The sequence below is a fragment of the Peromyscus maniculatus genome, chromosome 8 (genome assembly GCF_049852395.1).
Source record: "Peromyscus maniculatus bairdii isolate BWxNUB_F1_BW_parent chromosome 8, HU_Pman_BW_mat_3.1, whole genome shotgun sequence".
Classification (NCBI taxonomy): domain Eukaryota; kingdom Metazoa; phylum Chordata; class Mammalia; order Rodentia; family Cricetidae; genus Peromyscus; species Peromyscus maniculatus.
This window is the reverse complement of record NC_134859.1, coordinates 52,198,433-52,218,031: the sequence shown is the minus strand read 5'-3', so window position 1 is coordinate 52,218,031 and position 19,599 is coordinate 52,198,433. Positions and strand designations below refer to the sequence as shown.

Below are 19,599 nucleotides of genomic sequence, written 5' to 3'. Positions count from 1 at the left end.
TGGGGTCACTGACTGTGGAAACCAGTTGTTTTCTGTCTGTAACTTTCTCGGATGCCACTGTTATGCCTCTCTAATAAGAACAGCTGTGGGGTGCCTTCTACAGCCCTTTGGTAGTGAGTTTTACATCTCTGGGCACACATTTAGCTGTGGATTTTTGTTTAAGCTGTATAATTCTGATGTATAGAAATAATACCAAAATGTTCTTCTTTACTGACACAGGAAAGTAACAGTATTCTCAGTCTCAAAGACACAGCCTTTTACACATTTTGCAAAAACCTTAGAACTAGTCCAAAACAGACTAAGCTTCCCCTACAGAACATACGCAAAGACTTATTCCCAGGTGTCATTTATTACTAAAGCAAGGCCAGGCTGTCTACATCGGACATAGTCCTTGCAGTAGCTCCCTTTCTGCATGTACCCTGACCACTCAAGGTTCAGCCAATTGTTCAATGTCTGGGACCCCTCACCAACTTAGAGCTATGTGCATGGGTCAATGTGACTTTACCAGCCTAAGAGAAACTACATGACCTTGTGTTTTGAGAATGGGTAGGGCCCTGAAAATATAACTTATAATTGTGCAGAGTTTGGCTGAGAGAGAACAGTGAGTGAAGTGTGTGTGTGTGTGTGTGTGTGTGTGTGTGTATGTGTGTGTGTGTGTAGTGAGAGATGAAGAAGAAGAAGCATGAGAGAAGTGTGAGGGGATGAATGGGTGAAAGACTGAGTGAGTAAAGAGTGAGTGAATAATGTAGAAGGAAGATGTGTAGCCATGTGAAAAGCTGTAAGTAAAGAGAGGTAGCCAGATGTAGCAGTGTGGAGATATGTAGCAATACAGAGTCAGAAAGAGTCAGAGACCATTTTAAAGATGAAGTAAAAGAGAAAGTTAACATCAGAAAGCATATGTTTCCTTATGTGACCAGTCATAGATAGATGAAAACTTATTCCTAATTATTCCTCATATAAAAAAGTTTCCTATCCCTCGCTACTCTGAGGCATTCCTTTTATTACCCCGAGCTGACTGTGGGAGCCGGTCTCTCATGGTCCACATTACTAGGGGATGGGCTTTGAGGTCTCAAATGCTCAAACCAGGTCTAGTGTGACATTCTCTTCCTGTTGCCTGTCGATCAAACTATAGATCTCTTAGCTCCTTCTCCAGCACCATGTCTGCCTGCACACCACCATGCTTCCTGCCAAGACGATAATGGACTAAACCTCTGAAGCTGTAAGCTAGCCCCAATTAAATGGTTTCCTTTATAAGAGTTGCCACGGTCATGGTGTCTCTTCATGGCAATAAAACCCTAACTAAGACACAGCCCCACTCCCCAAGTCACTTCTCTCTACTTCTGCCCCAGGGCTCCCCTCTCTAGTCCCAGAATCCCCAGCTGCATACAGGGCATTTCTTCTCAAAGCCTATGGTAACCTCAAACCCCAAAGCACAGAACAAAGAACCTTGGTCTGTAGAAAGATGGTCCTTGGCCGATGGGTGAACTCTAGGTACCTTCAGACTCTACTGTTCTGTCCGTTGTTAGGGAGTTTGTTTATAGAGTCGTGTAGCCAGGGTAACTTGTGATTCTCCTGCCTCAGCCTCCCAAATGCAGGTGAAAGTCATGCGCCCCCATGCCCAGCCCATTCTATGTCTTGGTTGAAGCACAGTTTTGGGAGTCTTCCTGGCCAGCTGTCCTGAGATTCAGCTACACAAGCTGATCAGCAATTAACCAACACGGCAGCTCAATTCCTGTCCTCAGAACTTAGGGCTGTGAGTGGACTTCCTATAACATTACCTAGTGGTAAAAGTGATGACTTCCTTTAGTCCAGTATGGTGGCTCACATCTGTAATCCTAGCACTAGGGAAGCTAAGGCAAGAGAATCAAAAATTTAAAGCCAGGGCTTGGCAAGATGGCTTAGCAGGTAAAGGCACTTGCTGCCAAGCCCGGTGACCTGACTTTGATCCCTGGAACCCACAAGGTAGATGGAAAGAAAACACACACACACACACACACACACACACACACACACACACACACACACACACACACACACACAGAGAGAGAGAGAGAGAGAGAGAGAGTAATAAAATACATTTTTAAAACTTGGGCCACAGAGTGAATTCAAGGCAATCCTGGACAATTTAGTGAGACTCTCTCTGGAGACAACCAAATAAAACCCTTTCTCACTATGTGCATTTTCAGAATGCAAGGGAATGCTAGGAAGAAACAAGCATTACCCATAATTCACCCTCAGAGGTTGGCATTCCTTAGAGTTTGGTACCCACGTCCATTTATTTACTGCGCATAGTCTTTTGTTGTTGTTGCTGTCTGGGGGGATCTTTTGGTAGTTTTTTGAGGGTCTTGTCTAGCCTAGCTTCAGACCTGTAGTGAGTGGTCTTCCTGTCTCAGTCTTCAGGGTGGGGGAACACCGATGTATGCCACCACTAACGGCTGCTGACGGTGCGCCTGTCTTTGAAAGAGAATGTAATCTCCCGCCCTCTCTTCATGTGACTCCCCTTTCAGATCACTCTGGTGGGGCGGGACAGTCCCGGGCTCATGACAGTGCCACGTGAAGGGGTCTCCACTCCAGCTCTGCCACTGGTGGCCAGCACAATTTGAACCAATTCCTCAGCGCTCAGGGCTTCAGTTTCCTTTTCCGAAAAGTGAATTTTTACAACAGCGACAGTATCAGCACTCACGGGAGGTACTGGTACACTGCCATGCTTCGGTCATAAGATTATGTTTAAAATTAAACAAAATATGGATGGATATAACCTAATCCAGTAAAAACTCCATCATAAAAACTCCATCACTGGAAAGTTCATTGTTTCAGATGATGAAAACAAAAATCGCTCCCTTTTTATGGCTGTCCCTGCCTGTGAATCCAATGGCTTCTCCCTCAGCTTCCACCTAAACTTCTGTGGAACCCTAGCTAGTCACACCAGCCACTAATACTCTTGTCTCCAGCCTTGATAGGCAGTCTTAAAACCGTGCCTGTGTTTTAGGGAGCATGAACTCTGGGGAGTTGACTTAGTATGGTAACAAAATGCACACGAGTGGAGAAGACCAGCTAGAGAGGGAGGAGGGGGCATCCTTGAACAAAGAGAGGGGAGGTAAGGGTAGGACTCAGGCTTAGCAGATGAGGCTCTGGATTCTACACAAAAGGGGGTGCAGGAGCTTCCTCAGGAAGCAGACATGTCTCTGACCTAGCTCCTCTGTAAGGAGGGCTCGCCTCCCATCTGCCCATGGTCAGCTTGCTTGGAAGTCAAACTGCTACCCAAGTCTACAGCATCAGCCCGGGTCAAACCCGGCTTTCCCCTCCAGTCCTGGCCTCCTGGCTCCCCCAAGATCCACAGGCAGAAACCACCTGCTCCACCAGCCTCCCCTGTTCTACTTTTACTCATCAAACTGGTTTGGGCCCGTGACTCTGCTCCCATCAGTGGCTCACTGACTCTTGTGTCCTTGCCTCTCCCCCACACGATCTGAGCTCCCTGCCTCTTGGCTCTCCCATCTACATCCCAGCCCCAGGGCTGGTAGACCACTGGCCCCAGAACCCAGCTCTTGTCTTGAGTTACTCACTTGTGAAAATCCCTCCCCAACCAGGTACCAGGGTGACAGAGGACAATCTAACTCTCCTAACCAGCTGCACCAGCATTCTGTCCTTGTCTGCCTGTCCAAGACGGTCTTCTCTGCAGGCCCAGTTAGCCCACGCTGGTGATTTCTGAACATGCCTCTACTATTCTCTTTGCCTGTTCCTGTGCCTTGAAATCACCATCTTGCATATTTAAAAGTGCCTCCTCCGCCATGCAGGTTTCCCAGATTACTTCCTTTCTCTAGGCCAGATATTCCCTGCTTTCCCCCACCCCACCCCCGCAGGAAAAAAAAGCCACCAGAGTGGGTATGGCAACCTAACACCCCATACCTGCAGGTGCTCACCAATGAATTCCTCTCAGGATGCTGGCTCACCCAAGGTGGTGCCAGAGTTGGGCAGGAGATGGAAGTGCACATGTAGACATCAGCATCGGGGAGTTAAAAGTCCGAGCAAAAGTTCTGAGGTGCCCCCTGCCCAGCTCAGAGCTCTAGTTAGGGTTACAGGAGGGCTTTCAGCATGGCAGTATTGATTGCTTGTCGTCTGCCCAGGGTGCCTGTCTCCCCAGTACCACCCCCCTTGCTGGCCCTTCTGTAGACGTCTGCCCCAAATTTGTCAGGGAACCTGAGCCAGGGCAGAGCACAAAACACACACACACACACACACACACACACACACACACACACACACACACACTCCAGCCCTTGGGTGGTCACAGGTTTTCACCTTGTCATCTGTAGTGTGACCTTGAGCACAGCAACCCTGCCTGGCTCACTCCTTAAGCCTGGTCCCTCACCAGTCAACAAGGCTGGATGATGTTATAGTATAGTGGCACCCCCGCCCCCCCCCACCTGGTGTGCTCTTCAGCTGTCTAGGGATAAACCCATTCCACCTAAGTTTGGGGAAGGTCCTCAGAGAACTGTGTCCCATGTGTTTGGGCCACTGACTCTGTTCCTTTGGTGGCTGAGGCTCCTGACTTTATTTTAGGAGGAACACTCACACATTTCCATCTGTAGCTGATGTACAAATTCTGCTATTTCAACTTCTGGCTACCACAGGGTCCTAGTTCTTGCCCTCTTTTATCCACCCTTCTGGTACCTGCTAACCACAAGCCATGAACAAACAGGGAGAGAGAGAAAAGCAGAGCCTGAGAAGCTGTGGCCCCTGCTGGCTCCCTCCAAGGCTATGGGGAGGGACTAGTGAAGAGGTCGCAATCCCTTTGGGGATCTCATATCAGATATCCTGCATCGCAGATATTTACATCACAACTTACAACAGTAGCAAAATTACAGTTACAAAGTAGCAATGAAATAATTTTATGGCTGGGGGTTGCCACAGCATGAGGAACCGTGTTAAAGTGTTGCAGCATTAGGAAGGTTGAGAACCACTGTGCTAGGGTACCTTGTAGCTCAGGAGGCTATTGGAACCCACAGAGAGAAGCAGGTAGAAACTTGCTCTCCAAGAGGCTCCTGGTCAAAGCGTCTGTCCCTGAGCTCTCCACTCTGGGTCACTCCCAGTGCCCTGGAAGTGCTATATCCTTCTACTCCAGTCTCCAGCTGGACTTCAGCAAGAGCAGAGCCTCTGCCTAAGGCTACAGCCCAGCCTGTCTTCTGGGCTTGACCAGATCTGACCTATGTAAGACCCGAGGACATCTGCAAGCCTGGAGCAGTAATGGAATGGAGCCAGAGCATCTGGAGAGGCCGGGCATCTGGAGAGAACATCAGGGTTCTGGTAGCACAATCACACCAACAGCAAGTCCAATCCTACAGGTGACACCATGCAGAAGGAGGAAACCATTTCCAGGTCTTTTGCAGTGAAGACCCTATAATCTACTCAGAGTGACCAGGCACTCTGGTCTACTCCAGATAAGACTGAAGAGGTGGTTGAGAGCCAAAGGAGCCCAGAACAAGGATCTCCTGCATTCTCTGGGCTCCCATTGCTAGGACCCCTCGTCACTCCAGGTGGCCGCCCGAGCTGGAACTGAGCTGCTGTTACAAGGGCCCTGGACACCGTGTAAGCTGCATGAGGTCAGAATGGAAGGAGTGAGCCATTCCCCAGGGACCCTTTTCCCACCCAACCCAATTACCACAGAACACACTCTCCTAATTAAACCAGGGCAGTCAGACACACACAAACAACTGGCCATGTCCAGGGAGCTTATTTTCTTATGACCCATGCCAAGAGCCATGAATGCTGATCCCTCACAGTAGCTTACAGGGCCTGGCCTTAGGAGAACAAAACTTGAAAGAGAGCACTGTTGAAAAGTTGAAATCTGTGTAACTCCAGCTTTCGAAGCACAGGTGTCTGCTCTTTAATATTACAACAGTGATGATTAAACGTTAAGACAGTGAGTGAGGCAAGGAGCTATTAATTTGAAATAGTCACCTCTAGGCTTTCGTACCCCTTGCTAAGACCAAGACTGCCTGCATTGGGGCACGCACCTCCACTGGGGAAGCAACGGGCACCCCTGGACCTCATCACTGGCCCCGAGTGTTTGCCACGGGTCCGTCTACAAGTCCACGTGTCTTCACGTAGTTTTTACCCTCCCCCACCCCCATGGCTTAGCTCACATTCAGGCCCCTGTGATGGCTTTCTTCCGCCCTCAGGGGCCTTAGGTGAAAAAGCAGATGCTAGCCAGCAGAAGCAAGCTCTGACAGCCTCCTTTCTCTTTCTTTAGTGTTACCCCCCCCCACCTCCAGAAAAGGTCCCATGTATCCCAGGACGGCTTTATACTCACTCTGTAGCCAAAGATGACCTTGAATTTCTGATTGTCCTGCTTCTACCTCCTGAATGCTGGGATTATTGGCACATGCCACCATGATCAATTTACGTAGTGCTGGGGACCCATCCCAGGGCTGGGCGTGTGCTAGGCAAGCACTCTACCAACTGAGCTACAACTCCAGCCCCTACTTTGGTGTTTCTTACATTTTTCTTTGCCCCTTGGTTAGTGGTAGTCGCAGCAGTAGATTTTCCCTTCAAGGAGGGTCTGCCTGCCTGGTATGTGACCAGGCTTAGGCAGATGGCAGCACCAAGATCTCTCTTTCTAGCCCGGGTCCCTCCCTAGTCAGGAGCAGCATCCCCCAGATTGCCTAGCTCCTAGCATCCCCGGCACCAACCAGGACTGTAAGCCATCCCAGGAGAGTTGCAGGAGCCCTGAAGTCCTGCCCCAGGATGTCTTCTGTCCACTGAGTGTCAGATATTGGGATGTGAGTTTGCAGCCCCGGGATGCAAGCCCCGCTCGCCTTCCTGCAGAAACCAGCGGCAATTCCGGGTCAACTTCCCTGTACCTGTGTGTCTTGGATCCCTGGCTAGTCAATGTCTTCTAGTTAGGAGTCTCTAGTTCCATAACACCCAATGGTCTCTTAAAATGAAGTGTGCCTTAAGCTCCAACCCCAGCCTCTGAACAAGAGAGTTCCTCTCTCTGAACAGCTTCTTGTGCCTTTTGACATCCGAGGTCTCCCGCAACGGTCGCAAAACACCTGAGACAGGTGTTCTCATCTCATTTGGAGGGAAGGAAACCTGGGCCACAGTAAGACAAGGCCTTTCTGAGACTGTGGCATCAAAGGCCATCATCTCCCAGCTGTGCTTGTCACGTCTGAGCTCTGTGCTCGGGCCTTCAAGCTGCGGCAAATTGCTTACCCACTCCGGTGGAGAACCATCCCCATATTGATATAATTGTCATTCACAAAACATAGAGGTGAGGAGGGCTCATTGTGTCTGGTATTGCTCTGTCGCTGCAGAGAAAACAACAGACTGAAGTACCTCCCTTCCACCTTTAGCTTAAACTCTATTGATCACGATGCCCCTCTGCTCTTAGGATTGTTCAAATCTTCTCTCTTGCCAGGCATGGTGGTGACACAGACCTTTAACTCCAGCCCTCAGGAGGCAGAGGCAGGTAGGTGGATCTCTGTGACTTCAAGGCCAGTTTGGACTCCATGGCAAGTTCCAGGTTAGCTAAGGCTACATAGTGAAACCCTGTCTCAAAAGAAACCAAGATTTGAAATAAGTATGTATATATATGTGCACCTCAACCTAAGACAGGGTTATGTCCTGCTAAACCTACCGTCATCACAAACGCAGTTAATACCCTCATAAACCCACTGTGAAGTTGGAATATCTCTCTCTCCTCTTTATCTCTCACTGTGTGTGTGTGTGAATTTGCATTAATGAAATCTTTTTTGTAGGGCTGGGGGGTGGGGAGAAGTTGTACCAAGAGACACATTACATTAGGCCTAGGTTGGTTCATTGTAAAGATAAAAAAGCAAAGGGATTAGGTAAGTGGTTAAAGAGCTTGCCTGCAAGCAAGAGAATGAAGTTCAGATCCCTAGAAGATGCCAGGTGGGGCACAGTATCCTGTCTGTGATTTCAGCCTCAGCAGGTGGAGATGGGATCCACACTGCAAGCTGGCTGCCTGAACTAGTCACATCAGCCAGCTCTGGGTCAGAGTGAAGGACCCTGCCTCGGTGAATAAGGGAGAAGAGAAGTGATCCTCAACTTCCACCTTGGGCCTGTGAACACACACATGTGTCCATATGTATGCAAACACACATATGCACAACACACACACACACACACACACACACACACACACACGTGAAAATGGAAAGGAAAAAGGGAAAAAGGAAAGAAAGCAAGGAGGGGGCAGACGATATTGTTAGAAGGACACTGTCAGGTTAACAGGGGCCTGTGATGGTGAATCTCCGTTGTCAGTGTGACTGGGCGAATCAACGCCTACAGTGGAGCGCACTTCTGAATATACCTGTGAGGTTGTTTCCAGTGAGGAATAGATCATGAGGACTCTGACTTAGAGAATGCTTGATCCATTGATGAATTTATGGTGTTACTGGGAGGCGGCAGCAGGCAAGAGGTGTGCGCACAGTATTTGGATGAAGTAGGTCACTGGCATGTGTCCTTGGTGGCTTTATCTTACCCCAGACCGTTCCTGCATTTGCTTTCTCTGCTTCCTGTTGGCCATGCTACAAACTGCCCTGCCATGAGGGATGGACGCCTCTGACACCATAAGCTAAAACAGATCTCCCCTCCCGTTAATGTTAATACAGTGATCAAGGAAAGACTCATGAGAAAAGGACACTTAAGGAAAGACACCAAAGAGGTTTATTGGGTGTCTGTTGCATGTCTCTGATTACTCCAAAACTAGCATCTGAAAACACGATATGGATGTGGTTTCAGAGGGCCGGGACGTAGAAGTGGGCTTAGCAGGGGTGACTCCAGCTCAGAAACTCCCAGAAGTTGGTAGATGAAGTAGCAGCGTCAGAAGCCAAAATTCACTGCTACTGAGCTATGTATAATATGGCAGCTAACTTACCCCAGAGGAGCAAGCCAAGAGAAAGCAAGGCAGAAACTACATTGTATACTCTCCGGGGAATTACGTTGTCTGTCCAGGATCTTACTAGTCAGTGCAAGGATGCTGACTTTTATTCTGAATGTCATGCTTTGAATAATGAAGCAACACGATCCGACAGTCATCTCTGATCTGGCCTCTTGGACTGGACCACCACATGCCCTCTGCTGTCTCTCTTTCTATCCAGCCCGCCAATCCTGCAGAGGTTGAGACAATCTTGGGTTCTTTCCTGACACCCTCTGAGGAAATACTAGAAACTGAGGGTGTCAATGACAAGAATGGGGTAGATGCCACCCATGGACCTCGGCAAGTCAGCCACAGCAGCACCAGCTTTGACATCAAGAGCAAGGGAACTACTGAGATCTGTAGGTGTCTCACTCAGCCAAAGTCAGGGGAATGAGGATACCTGGGGGAGGCTCCTCCCATGGCCTTAGTCGAAGAACCAACCTCCTTCATGCATGGTTCTCATGAAGGCTTACAGAACATTCCTGAACCATCTCATGGCAACTCAATAAAAAGACCTTTCCTTGGGAAGCTTCACTCTGGTTGTTCATCCAGCTCACAGCAATAGCATCCTGTTCCCATGCAGGTGTCAGGTCCTGCTGGCAGGAACAGACCCTTAGCAAATAGAAAAACACAAATACTTCTCTCTAGTATCATCCCACTGGCCCCCGCCTGGCAAGAACGGCAGGACCTGTCCTTCCAGATCCTGAGTCTTGTCCCAGGCAGATGTCTGAGAGAAGCATGTGTGCGTCCATCTGTCAAGGCCCTGGTACCTCCAAATGGATCCAGAAGGGCACACAGAGTTCTGCAGTGTCTGACCTACCATGAGCTCCAGGGGACAAGAACCCTGTCTATAACTATGGTCCCCTCCTCTGCCTCTCTGCTCTCTCCCAGATGCCAAGCCTCTGCCTCACCGCTCCCCATTCTTGTTTTCATCTCTTTGTGGAAAGCATCTCCCAGAAAAAGAGGTAAGGAAGGGTCAATCCCTCTTACCCCACCAGGAATAAAGATGAGTTAGAACACTTCCTTTAGCATGGCTGAGATGTTGGGGTATCCCCTAGTGAACCAGAAATGTTTTTACTGATCCCCACTTCCCACCACCCTGCAGTTCACAAGATCTTTGTAGCAACTCTGGGATCCGGGAGCGGGGTGGGGGGGTGGGGGGAAGATTTGAGCTTCTTTTACAGAAGACAGAAGCTGAGGATAACAGCCGGGTGACTCCTCCGGTGCTTTGACACATCCACCTCTGAACTGTCCCAGGCTGCATGGCGGTCGGGAGATGTGCAGGACCTGCAGACCCACACAAACACTGAGGGATCCTGAGAGCATTTAATAGGGGCCTGCCTGCCCCTCTTTCGTGGAGGGGTAGTGAGGGTTGACTGTAACGTGGGAAAAGCATGCCTTGCCACGGAGCCAACAGGTGCGTGCAGCCAACTGGCCACGCACAGCTATTAGGCCCCGTGTTCCGGTTGAGAAAACTGGAGACAGATGCCAAGAAGAAAACCTTATCTAAAATCCCAAGCCTGATCTTTCCAATCCGGAGCCCAAGTGCGGTACTCTGTGCTCCAGGCTCATTTCCTGAAGCCAGTTCTACATTAGAAATCACTAAGGCCGTTGGTGTGAGGTGCGGATTCCTAGGCTCCGAGCCTGGACATTAGGTTTAGACAGTGGAACGGGAACCCAGGAAAGATTGTTTTGATTTGGCAATCTCAGTGATGAGTCAGCTGCGGGGAAAACCCAGGGAGCCCATATTAAAATCATCATGGAACCCCATCACTGGCAGGACCAGACAAGCCCCATGGGGTTGGGTCAGGCTTAGGATCAGGTGAGACACACGGTAGAAATATAGGGTAGTTTAGGGAAGCCCCCCAGATGCTCACTATATGTCAAATGAATAAATGAATAAGAGACATATGTGGGTAGTTTACAGAAAAATACAACAAATTATAATGATCAGAAAATACGAAAACTTATTAATCTCCCTCAGAATTGGGGAAACCTAAACTAGACTAACAAACATCACATTTTTAATCATAGGATAAATAAGATCCCTCTAAAGTGACCACTCTTAATGCAGTTCTGGAGAAGTGGGGGTGGGGAGGGGGGCTGACTCTCCTGGAAAGACAGTTGGAGGTGCCTGTCAAAATTCCTTTTGATCAAACAGCACTTCCAGGCTCTAGGTGTGCCACCAAGTACCTGGGGTGCTTTGATCTTGTTTTTTTTTTTCTTTAGTTTTTGTTTGTTTGTTTGTTTGTTTGCTAGAGCAGAAGAACTCTGAGAAGCACCCCAAGTCTCCACCCCCGAGGGAGCAGTTATTTCCTGATAGAACGGCATTCCTTGCTGGGAGAAAGAGTGAGGTTGGTCTGCAGTACTGATGTGGAAAGTACATCTCTGTGAGTACAAAAGTCGCCACCATCACAAGAAGGCATGAGCAAAGGTATGTGCTGGAACCCAAATAAAAGATTATTTTCAGAGTATACCCCAGGACAAACAACAGCCCCCCCCCATGCCCTTTGTATATGGCTTTACTCACTATGGCTTCATGTACCTAAGGCCAACCATGCTCCAAAAATGTTAAACAGAAAACTCCAGAAATAAATAAGCCATAGGTTTAAAACTACACATTGTGTTAAGCAGCAGGATGCCATCTCACAGGGATGAATCACTCCTGTGTCCAGTGGATCCACACTGTGTGTACAATCCATATATTAGCAATCCCACCACGGGTCATAACATCATGGTGCGTCTGCCTAAGCAACCCTCATTTTGTATGACAACTTCCCTAATGTTCATGGGTAGTGATTCTAGGATTTCTGATATGCTCAGGCGTAGCTGTAAAGTGCTTTCTTTAAGTGAACAGGTGGAAAATCCGCATTGTATTAGCATAGGAATAAAGGAGGCAGGCAGTGGAAAGGACCACAGACCCGTGCAGACAGAACCAGTTCATCAGAGTCAGGTGCTTCCTGGGTCAGTGGGGAGAGCTAATTGGCAAATGGTGTTTGAACAATAGGAAATAGAAAGCGATTTCTCATACATCTTTTGAAATTAATTTCCATAAGGATTGAAACTTTTAAGGGTGGAGGGAGCGATGCATAAGAGATGGAAGGCATTTCAGAGGTCATAAGGCACAGAAGAAATCACTGCATTTTGTGGGTAAGTGCCTTTTAGACAATAGCATCTAGGAGAAGAAAGCATAAAAAGTTGGCTAATCTATATATAAAAATGAAGTTAAACTATTTCAATCAGGGCAGTGGAAAGGGCTCAGTGCTTAAGGCGCTTGCCACAAAAGCAAGAAGACCAGAGTTTGGATCCCCAGGACTCACATAAATGCCAGGCAGGCATGGCAGCTTGCCTATAGTCCAAGTTCAGAAGGTGGAGCCAGGAGACCCCAGGCCCAAGCTCTGGGTTTGTTTGGGAGACCCTGCCTCAAAGAACAAAGTGAAAGAACAATCGAGGAATATCCCTGATGACAGCCTAGGGCCTCCACATGCACATGCAAACACATTTATGCTCACCTTTACATGCATGTGTTCAAACACATGCAAACACATAGGCATGTGCCCACTGTACACACATACATGTGAAATAGAAAAAGAAAAAAAAATCCTCATCAGAATCATAGAGCATTATAAATGTTAAAACCATTTGCTATGTGTGATGGAGACCTTTCTCTAAGGACTCCCATGATGCCTCATGCCTGCAGTACCAGAATTCAGAGGCTGATACAGGTGGGTCCTAAGTATAAACCCAATGTGGGCTACACAGCCAGATCCTGTGTCGAAAATAGGTAGATAGAGAGATAGATAAAAGGTAGGGAGGTAGGTAGATAGATAATAGGTAGGTCGATAGAAAGATAGGTGATAGATAGATAGATAGATAGATAGATAGATAGATAGATAGATAATAGATGGTAGATGGTAGATAATAGATAGGTGGGTAGATAGATAGGTAATAGGTGGGTAGATAATAGATAGATAAATAGTAGATAGGAGGATGGATGAAGATAGATAGATAGATAGATAGATAGATAGATAGATAGATAGATAGATAAAAAATAGATGGTAGATAATAGATAGGTGGGTAGATAGGTAATGGATAGGTGGGTAGATAATAGATAGATAAATAGATAGATAGATAGATAGATAGATAGATAGATAGATAGATAGATAGATAGATAGATAGATAGGTGGATGGATGGACAGATAGAATCTGAGCAAAGACTCATAGATTTTGGTTGTGACTACTGGGATCAGCCAAGAGCCTTACAGAATGGAACCTGAAATGACCTGCTACTATTGGTCCTTTCTAAATGGTTACTGAAGAATGAAAGGCAAGTTCAGAGAGAAATGGAGGGGGCAAGGCACCCCCAGGCCCTAGGCACACGGGCTGATTTTCCAGTACTTCCATCAGAGACCCTCACAGCTGCTAACTATAGTTCCCAAAAGCCGCCATAGTAGCTTTCAAGTCCTCTAACAAGACAAAACCAGTCTAAACACAAGCTACACTACCCTCTGAACAGTCAACCCACCCAGGGGCATCAGACTGGCTCTTGGAATAGTCTCTCATGACCCTGCCTCAGGGAGGATGTCCATGACTTCTCTACAGAAAATCACAGGGCTCAGCGGCTCTGAAAGCCTTCCTCTCATAAAGTGGTATCGTCTACTTACAGAGCACCTTATCGCGCTGTTTGTTTTCTGAGAAACACAGCGTTTATTAACTTTAGCCACTCTGCCTTGCTAATCCTCGTGTAGAGGACTTCCATAAAAGGTGTGATGTTATGTTTATAAATAATGCTCCGAAGTGCTGAGAGTGTTGCTGTTCACAGGAAAGAGGAGATGGTTGGAGAGAACTAAAATTAGGTTAGGAAACAGAAATCACTAATAGTCTCTCCTAGGCGCGGCTGAGCAGGTGCTCGCAAACACACTGGTCCCGAGGAAGGCTGTTCCAACCAAGACGCAGAGGTCTCCCTGCTCCCTTGGGAGCAGAGGACCCTTCCTAATCCTAACCAGTGCTTCAAACGCTTACAGAAATTCCCAGCCAAAACCCTCTCCTCACACTGTTTTCGAATGTTGACAAAAGGAACCCGAGGACAGAAAAGACAGAATGCTGATGGAATAGGAAACTTCAGAGTTGAAGGAAGGAAGAGACCTCAGGAAATAGCCGAAATAGATGCAACTCTTGGCAAAGAGACCAGAGAAGCCTGCCCACCAGTCCCCATGCTGTGCATGGGGATCCTAGAACAGGAGCTCCCAGCAGAGCTTCTCAAAGCCCAGAGCACCCCAGGATCGCCCGAAACTCCAGTCACATGGCCTCGCATCAGGCCTGGTCCCCCACTTGTGATTCTTAGGTGTGACCTTTGGAGCCTGAGAATCTGCTTTCTGAGAATCTAAGCAATTCTCAGGCAGTTCCATGCCACTGGTAGGGAAGAGCACTGTTCTGCGGAGCTCCAGCCGCAGCATGTGCTACCTGTGTGCAGGTGTGACCCAGGGGCCACTCAAAAGTAACAAGGCAAGGACAGCATCAAAACATTCCAGCAAGTCCTCCTAACCTGATGGCCCCGCCACTCAATCCGTGTCCACCTCTTCTTGCAGGTGACGCTGGTGACAAAGATAGACAAGTGGCATCTTGTCCAGAGCCACTGCAGATGGTCCTGTGCTTGCCATACCACCACAGGCTTCCCTGTTATATGACCACCGCCAAAACCAGACCTTTCCACCATGAAGGCCGAGGGCCAGCAAAATGGCTCTGCAGGTCAGGGAGCTGGTTGCCACGCTGATCTGATTTTGATCCCCAGAACCCGCAGGAGAGAAGAAGAGAGCTGACCTCCATATGTGTGTGCATGGTGGTGCATGAGTATGTACACCCTTCATCCCCTCACACACCCCGATACTCCCTACACACACACACACACACACACACACACACACACACACACACACACACGCCCCGAGGGGTCCTGGACTGTTCCATGTAGGCTGTGAGTGTGTGTGAGAGCAGACATGCTTTCCCTGTCAAGGAGCCGAGCACTCATGTGAAAGTGTTGGACTCATGGGGCTGTATAAGAAAATGAAGCTTTTGTAACAGAAACCGAAAGGCTAAAAAGATGCAGCCAACCAAGCAACCAATCAACAGCAAACAAAGGACACCCGAAACTGTCCAGTTGGCCTGAGAGACCCAGGAAAAGAAGAAGGAACCCAACAGTGAAGATTATCCAAGGGTAAAAGAGAAACCAGCCAGGTCCACAAACGCACAGGTCAAAGCTGCCTGAGGTGTGCGTGGCCAGTCACCAGGACCTCCCCAAGGCTCCCCCAGTCCAAGTACTAAACGGCTAAAGTTGAGCCAGTTTCCGAAGGGGCCAAACTCCACTCCCAACACATTTAGCTTACAGTCCATGCAGCTCTCCTCCTCATTACAGGAGCTCTGTCTTCTGGGAGCAGTAAGCGCTGAGCATGCAGATGGGAAGAGGGCAAAAGGGTAGGAGCTTCAGGCACGGCCACCGTGCAAGATGTCCATCATTATCTAGTCAAAGATGAGGAGCCCCTGAGGGTCTCGGGGGCCCTCTGCGTGGCTCAGCCCACTGCTCACAGGGAGTGGGCACACAATAAACACGAGCCTTCTTGCATGACTAACTTCTCACCCGGTTTTCTTCCTCCCACACCTCTTGGAAGAGCATTCTACTTTGGAATCCAACTCAGATTGAAGGAACAAAAAGCCGTTACCCCACTCTTGAGATCTGCCTCCAACAATAAGGATCCCATGGAGGGGAAATTGTGCCAGCTTTACTTATAGAGGCACACTCACCAGCAGTTGTGGGTGATAAACACTTTAAGATTGACATTCCTTGGTTTCACAGGATTGTTTTTTTTTTTTTTTAAGCTTGAAGGGACCTTCAGAAGTATACTCAGGCAGGAAAGAAAACCACAGCCAAGCCACCGGGAAAATTCCCTTGAACAACTCATATGGATTTCAGGATGTCTTCTGCGTAGCCATTTGCATGGCATTCGCCCACTCCACCCCGGCAAGACGCCATCAAGTGGCTAATTAGAGCTGGCCACAGAGAAGGCATTGAGCAAACACTTGTTGCTTGATAACCAAGTCACGTGGTCCTTGCCCACTCACATATCAGCACAGAACCTGCAGATTATGCCTGAGTGCGCTGGTATTTCACTGATTCCATGACACCTCACCTTGGAAACATCTACCTTGCTTCAAACCACCTCTCTCTGCTGTCCTTGGTGTCTGTCTTCTTACAGACACAGGCTTCCACTTGCTCGTCAGTCCCACAGTCCCAGAGCGACAATGTTCCATCTATGCGAACAAGCCAGTGTATGAGAAAGCAGCGGGTGAAGGGCAGAGCAGAGATGAGTTGGAAGGTCCCTTCGCAACGAAGGTTCCATTTCTATCACACAGTTTTCTTCTTCTCTTTCTTGGTCCTCCCTCATTGCCTCCTATTTTCAAGTGCATGGTAAAATATTATCCTGACTTTATGTACATTGCTGCTTCTGACTCTGTTTTACACATTTTTTACTTTCTCTCTCTCTCTCTCTCTCTCTCTCTCTCTCTCTCTCTGTATCTGTGTATCTGTGTGTGCCTGCGTATGGGAGTTGAATCTCTTCTTCCATCATGTAGGTCCCAAGAATCAAACTCAGGTCACCAGACTTGGCAGCAAGTGCCTTTCCTGCTAAGCCATCTTGTTGGCCTGTGATCTTTAAAACTTGATATAAAACCACGAGGCTCTGTCTGAACACCTGGCCCAAACTTGAGCAGACACAGAAATAGACATGGAAAACACACACATGAAGGCCAGCTGGGCAGAGAAATGCCCTGAGGAACATGTTGAACCCCACCTATCTCTGTTTGGGCAGATCCACACATCATGGATTTTTGAGAGAAGAAGGGATGCATTTGTTTACAAATGCCCTCTTGAGTTGCCAGAATTGAACATTCTCACACACTGCACTCAGTGCTTCTTTGGGCAGCATTTGGTCTAAAGACCACCCAGGATGAACATCTACTGACTGTCTTGTCTAGGTTGAACAATCCTAAAGGATTTCAGAAGTGCTGACCCCTGACTATCACCTCCTCTGTTCCTTACTCCACTGTGACTGGGCAATGCCATTTCCTTAGGAACTTTCTCAGTTTTTGCCCCAGAATAATGGTATATATCTTCAAGGGACAATCTGGTGACTGAAATCATGTATATGGTACAGGATGATCAAGTCAGGGTGCTTAGCATTCCCTTCTCTTTGGTGTTTATCATTTCTCTGGGTTAATAATGCTCTCACTCCTTCCTGTTTGTTATAAAATGTATGAGATGGTGTTGCAAACCATTTCCACTCTAGAACTTATTTCTCCTATGTACCTGAGGCTTGGCACACCTTCCTCCCTCCGTCTTTCTAGACTTGGAGACTACTATTATACTCCTTCCATCCATGAAACCAAATCTGCAGATCCTAAATGTGTATAAGAATGTGTGTATCCATTTGTGTGTGTGTGTGTGTGTGTGCCTGACTTATTTCTGCATAACACGAGGTGCTGTGGTTTCATTCATGTTGCTATGTTCACAGATACCCATCTTCTTTATGGCCAAAGAGTATTCCATTGTAGCTATGCGCCATATTCATTTTATCCATTCATGCACCCATGGGTACTTCAGTGGATTCCATGCCATTGTTGTTGTGAATAATGCTTCAGTAAATACAGTGTCTCTAATATACCAACTCCATTCCCCTTGGCTGTATGCCTTGTAGCAGGAATGCTAGATCAACACTTTTTAAAGAGGTTTAACCCAAGCAAACATCATTTGTTATGGGCACACCCTCATCCTGAACATTCCTTGTCTTTAATGAATGCATGCTGGTCATAGTAATGATTAGGAGGGATCCTGCTACATCATATTGATGAGCTTTGCTAGGCTCTCTGACTGCTCACTCCAGACTTTGACAGACCACTGGGCTCTGCAGTATGACCAATGGGGAGGTACAGTGACCATTTGCTGGTACTTACTTTCTAACCAAAGTAGAGGCCCTGCTAAAAAATAAAAACAAACAAACAAACAAACAAACAAACAAAACACTCCCAAAGAGAGAAAAATGAAAAAAAGAGCCTTGACCACAGCAGACTCTATGTACCTTGAAGTCCTTGTCCATGCATCAGGCACACGTGAGAACAGCACAAGCCCCATGTTCCTTCCCAGAAATGCTGAGCTCCAAATGATTTTTGAGCTATGGACTCAAGGGCTTTGAGATGATAGAAGCTGTTATTACTTCTCCTTACACAGACAAGAAGAAAGGCTGGAAATACACTCGAGTCAGCTCCCCCAGCCACCTCACGACCATAAACAGCAGGCAGGTGAAGGGCCTTTCCTGGCAAGTTCCTACTCATTCTCGATCTTGTCACTATAAAACTGAGTTATTTGTCTTCAAGCAGCTCTTTGGGAGTTTCTGCTTTAACTGTGGTGGTTTATGGATATCTGACCTTTAACCTCGGAATGATGGCAAACACTGCCTCTTTCTCACTGTGTTTCTGAAAATGAAAGTCAGATAGATTTAAGTTTACTCCTCCACTTTATATTCCATTCCTTGCTACTGCTCCAGTTTGGAGATGACGTCCCCCGCCCCCCCCCCCCCCCGCCCCACGCACCACCAAAGATCACCTGAGAAGGCCTGGTCCACACCTTGAGGTACTTGCTACCAGCCCCTGGTGGAGTCTTCGGGAGTTGGGGCCTAGCCAGATGGGGTTTAAACCCAGCACTCAAGAGGCAGAGGCAAGCAAGCAGACAGTCTGAAGTCAGTCTGGTCTACACAGTGAGTTCCAGGACAGCCAGAGCCACACAGTGAGACTCTGTCTCAAACAAATGTCTGGAGGAACAATGGTACATCACAGGGAGTACAGTGTCCCCTCGTCGGGTAGGGGACATTTGGGATCCAGCCCCTTTCTCCCTCCTCTTGTTTCCTGGCCACCACGAGGTGAGTGTGTCTCTTATGCCACATGCCCCCCCACCACGAAAATGCTCCGGGTCTAAATTAACTCTTCTTCTTTATCAGTTGACTACCTCAGGTACCTCATCACAGTGACAGAAAGCCAACACAACAATGTCTTTACCAATGTTGTTGTTACTAAGTCTCCTTGCACTTAAAAAAACATACTAGGTGGTGACTCTTAGAAAGCGTTTAAGAATATGAAGTAAAATATTTTACTTTTCCCTGATAGCCGATTGTGATTTGGCAAGTGTGTGGCAGGCCCTCTGCCTTGATAGTTTTGAGCAAATAGCACTCCAGGATGTTTTTGACATGAATCAAAATTTAGAAGTTATGCCTGAAGAATCCCTAAACAGAGCCTCTAAGGAAATGCTTCTAAAGGCAACCAAGAAAGCCACTGAGCCTCCAGCATCCTCACCCAGGCCTGCTTTTAAACGACAATTCTTTATTGCAATGTAATTCACTATATTATAGAACTTACCCTGTAAGAGCGTATAGCGCAGTGGCTTTGGTCTGTCTGTGGAATGTGCAGCCCTCACCATTACCTAATGATAGTACATATCTATCCCCTTCACCCCCTGCTCACTGGCAGCCACTACTCACCCATCCTGTAACCCCTGGCAACCACTCATCCACTTTCGGTTTCTATGAATTTGCCTGTTTTAGTCATTTCATATAAAT

General features: G+C 47.7%; 1 protein-coding gene across 17 annotated transcripts in view; it reads right to left on the bottom strand.

The window, feature by feature from the left end:
• The window catches only part of Gas7 (growth arrest specific 7), a 244,088-nt gene that overhangs the window by 64,114 nt on the left and 160,375 nt on the right, over window positions 1-19,599 (bottom strand). The window lies entirely within an intron of this gene.